Genomic DNA, 5,000 nt, shown 5'->3' with positions numbered 1-5,000 from the left:
TTATGGGTAAGAGAGCCTGAAGGAGCTGGTTTATGGTAGGCTCTGCTTGGAAATTATTTGTAAAAAAAAGATCTAGTTAACATTCGTTTTGTTTGATCTTATTCCATTTCTACGTAGATGAAAATGGATTTCACTCGAATTCTGAGGAAAAGATAAATTTCTTGGTTCCTTCATTACGATGGTGTACATCGTTGAGTTTCTTCTGAATGATTTCCTTTTACCATTTTTGTTCTGTCTTCTTTTGTCTTATTCTATCTTATCTTATCTTATTTCATCTTGTTTATTCATTCATTTATTAGTTATTTCATTAACTGATCGAATAATTAAATGATTGATTTATCTACTTATTTATCTATTTTGATTTGTATCATTGTAATTTGTTGTGTTTTCTTTATTTCTACTTTTAATGCAAGGGTAGTGGGCAAGGGATTGGAGATGGTTAAAGAAAATGGAGAAAAGTGGGAGGTGAGCCAGCTGTTGTTTGTGGACGACACTGCACTTGTGGCAGGATCGGAGAAGGGATTGGGGAAGTTGGTGGTAGAGTTTGGGAGAGTATGTGATAGAAGAAAGCTAAAGATAAATGTGGGTAAAAGTAAGGTGATGAGATGTACAAGGGGTGAAAGTGGCAGTAGACTGGAAGTGAGCATTAAGGGAGAGCGACTGGAGGAAGTGGATAGTTTTAGATACTTGGGTGCAAATGTGGCAGGAAAAGGTGGAGTGAAGGTGGAGGTAGAATGTAGATTGAGAGAAGCGAGTAAATGCCTTGGTGGATTAAAGAGTGTAATAAGGAATAGACATTTGGGAATGGATGCTAAGAGGAGACTGTATGAAGGAGTGATTGTGCCAACAGCACTGTATGGGGGAGAAACATGGAACATAAGAGAAGAAGAGAGAAGGCGTTTGAATGTGTTTGAGATGAGGTGTCTGAGAAGTATGGTGGGGGTTACTAGGCTGGATAGAGTGAGGAATGAGGAGGTGAGGAGGAGAACAGGGGTGGAAAAGGAGCTGGGAGACAGGGTTGATGAAAGAATATTAGGATGGTTTGGACACATGGAAAGAATGAGTGAAGAAAGACTAGTAAAAGAGGTATGGAAGGCAGATGTGGAGGGAGTGAACATGAGGGGACGTCCTAGGATGAGGTGGATGGATGGGGTGAAGGGGGCTTTGGGGAAGAGGGGCATGTCTGTTGAGGAAGGACGGGAGAGGACAGAAGACAGGGGTGAATGGAGAATGGTTGTATATGGATGATGTTGTGATTGCATGAGGTGGAATGGGCGGGGGGGGGGGTGTTGGGTGAGGTAGTATGTGTGAGCAAAATTTGACGCAGCCCGAGAGGGGGGTCGCCGATTTAATGAAGCGGCCTTGTTGTGGATGTGCTGTGTCCTGCGACACTGCTTCTGACCCAGGGCAGTGGACAAGGTGCACGGATGACCCGTCATCCAGGAGGTGCTCAGATGAGAGGGAGGGTGGAGGGGTGTGGAGTGTATTCAGGGATGGTATGGGTGGAAATGATTTTATGCCTTTCCCTTTTTGGCTACCTCCCTTGTAAGGGGGAAAAAGCCTTGGTATATGTATGTATGTATGATGTATTTTCATCATTACTCTTACTCTTATTCTTATTTGTATTTTAATTCTATTTCCATTTTAATTTTTCTCTTTCTCTTTTCATCATTACTCTTATTCTTATTCTTATATATTTTTGTCTTTTTTTTATTGTCGAGACCTTCACCGTGAAGCTCGAATTTTTAGTAATATAAAATTATTCAGATAGAAAAAAGAAAATCACTTCGCTCAAGTAGTTTACCATAGGAATAGCAAGAAGCAAGGCAAAGATGCCCTGGAGGGAAAGTAATTTCCCTGAAGAGGATAACTGAGTAAGATTTTTTGGTGTCAGTTAATCCAGAACTAATAACCCGCTTCAACAAGGTGAAGAAGTTAATCTATTTTCGACCTCCTTCACTCGAAAGCGGAATCAACTCGCTTAACATTGTTCAGTCGCTTTCTAAAAATCATCTTATCTAGACAGATAGATATTGAACATCCTCTTAATACCCTGATGATGGTATAGACCTCTTCGTTTTATGCGAAGATGGTCTTATATTGTGTAATAAATCTAAATATAAGCCAAAATATGTTAGTTTTACCTTACTTTAACAAAATTTTACTTATTCTAAAATAAACAAACCATTATTGATTTAGTCTTGTCTAGTTTAATTCAACTCAACCAATGTTTTTCCTCCTTCCTACCTGGTTTTGTCTAGCTTAGCACACTTTAACCTATACTTCCCTTCAATAGATCTAAGTAGTTTTGTTTAGTTTACCAAACCAAACCAAACCAAATTAAAACTAACTTCCTGTTTGATAGGACAAAAAACAAAGAAGTCTCCTTTCTGGAGGTCCTCTGAAGAGCCGCTGAGGAAAAGAATGGTCAAGGGGGCCATTGACTCTGAGGTGCGGTCAGAGAAAACTCGAAGTTAGCGAGACAAAACTTTGGTTCCGGTCACCAGGCAAAGACAGATTAGCTTCAGGACATCCGGAGTGTTCTGACTTGCAGAACTGTCAAGAACTTCTTCTTCAGTCCCCGATGCCCGTTGCGTTCATTGTTATGTTCAAGCTAACTCTAGACTAGGGGAACTTAACCTTTTTTCTCCAATTCCCCACTTTTTAGTGAGCCAACTCTCCATTTCCCACCACAGCATCGGTCTTTGACAAATTCGATTTTAACCCATGCAGTGTTGACATTTCTAACACCAGAAAAAAAAAAACACATCGAATAAAAAAGAAAAAAGAAAAAAAAGACAGTGGTTCTTCTGTCCGACCGGTCATTCCCCACTTGGCAACTCCGGCATTCCCCACCAGTGGAGAATTCCTCACAGGTTAATAACCACTGCTCTAGACGATTATAGTTAATTGAATTAGAAGGGATCAAGACTTATTCTAGTTGCGGGACTCTGGTTCCTTAGTTAAGTAAAATCATATAGCCAGAATAAGATATACAGGTGACGTATTTGTAATGAAGAATCTAACCCCTTTTGTATCGTGGAACTCCTTACATTGTCGCTATCACTACATTAATTTGTTTATAGCCACGGCACCCCCGTCGATATACATCTACATACCGTATTTGTATTTCCGTAAAGCTGAAGGACTTTACCATCTTCCTTTGTTACTACAAGGCAGGAGTATTGTAATTTCCTTACCTTATCATGTACCTGTGAGCCGTATCTTTAAACAAGGAGATTTGGAGCCCCCAAACTCTACATCATGACAATACGCGTCCTTATGTTAAGAAAGAATACGGTCAATTTTTTTTTTAAAGCATATTTTTCGTTTAACCTGTTGCCGATGGGATTACGTACAAGGATAGAAGAGCTGGAAAATTAAAGTCCATAACAACAAGGACAGACCCTTCGAGTGAATAATTTTTTTTGATGCTGAGACAAAATCTACAGAGAATACGACACATGATGTCCCCAAAATTTGTATCTGTTTTTTAGTTTTGTTACGTGAAAGGGATTATGTTTACGAAAAGAATAACATCGATCATAAAGGAATCATATAGTAATAAATCAAACTCTTAACAGTGGGAGATATTTATATATTTCTCAATATGGACATAAGATTTAGATAATTTTACTTTGTCATGGATCAGACTTCAGTGTCCGGAATATTTTGTCATCATAATGAAATATTTGGAAAATTTGATACTACTGCCCCAAGGCTTCCTGGGTTTGATTTCTTCTGATCGGGCAATCATTTGAGATCGTAGAAAAGCGAAAAAGAAAATATAATTTCAATTAGTTTCATTCAGGTCTTTTAGAATGATAAACAGGGTTGCTGACCTTGTGCAGGTAGTGTTACCAACTCTCTTAAAGCAAGCCCGGCCTCAACTTGATTTTATACAACCAAATGTAAAGATGAATTAAAAATGCATTGATGAAGTTGGTTAAGAATCATTCAGTCGGTCGACACCATATCTATCAACTAGTTTGAGATTCGCCTTTGCGTTAAGGGTACTGATACTAATCACAAAAGTAATCAAGAAGTAAATAGAGACAACTTTGCTAACTGCGTAGTTAACCCAAACTTCCCATTGAGACAATCACGTGAAATACGATTTTGGTTCGATAACATAAGATGATAACTGGACATACAATTTTTTTCCTTTTACGAGTCTCTACTTGTTGCAGAACTAAGAGGTCGTCTACCTACTTGCTATTTTTTTTTTTTTTTGTATAAAGACCGGGAACCTAGAGTTGTTGAATTCGTACGAACAAACCCTAATGATTATGAAATTGCCAAAGACCTTGGGGTCACGTCACCCAAATTTTATCTTTGATGAGAATATCACATTTTCACAACGTGTCTGATACGTCACTGTCAGCCGTGACGTGTGTGTCGTCAAGAGCCTCAATGGCGTTTAATGACGTTACCAGCGATGGTGATATCCGGTCGTTCTGACTTCACCCGGAGATGTTGCTCAGGATGTCTCTCAAGCCATTTGAGCTGAGCTCTTAAACTCACGAAGTCAAGCTCTCAAAGTAAGGACTGCTGAGAGAGACTTGATATCATCGAGAATTGGTGAGCTCAGGGAGACAATAGTCGGCCTGGTCTTCGACCGTGCGTGATGCTTTGGAGTGGGACTTGAATGACGGGCTCGGGGGAGGGAGAGACACTGAAGTGGAGGTGAAGTGTTGTGACCTAGGTGGATGGGAGTGATTGAATGTGGAAGCAGGTGAACTGTGGAAGAGCGAAAGTGATTTTATATAGAGGCAGGTGGATTTTGGAAGGTTCCTGCATCTTGGTGGATGGCAGTGATTATATGTAGATTTAGGCAGATTGTAAAAGATTATTACATTTGGTGGATGGGAGTGATTGCATATGGAAGCAGGTGAACTGTGGAAGAGTGGAAGTGATTTTACATAGAGGCAGGTGGAAGTTGGAAGGTTGTTGCATATTGGTGGATGGCAGTGATTGTATGTAGATTTAGGCAGATTCTG

This window comes from Oratosquilla oratoria, chromosome 13 (genome assembly GCF_046742065.1).
Source record: "Oratosquilla oratoria isolate Oo_2021 chromosome 13, ASM4674206v1, whole genome shotgun sequence".
Lineage (NCBI taxonomy): Eukaryota > Metazoa > Arthropoda > Malacostraca > Stomatopoda > Squillidae > Oratosquilla > Oratosquilla oratoria.
This window is presented reverse-complemented; position numbering follows the sequence as displayed.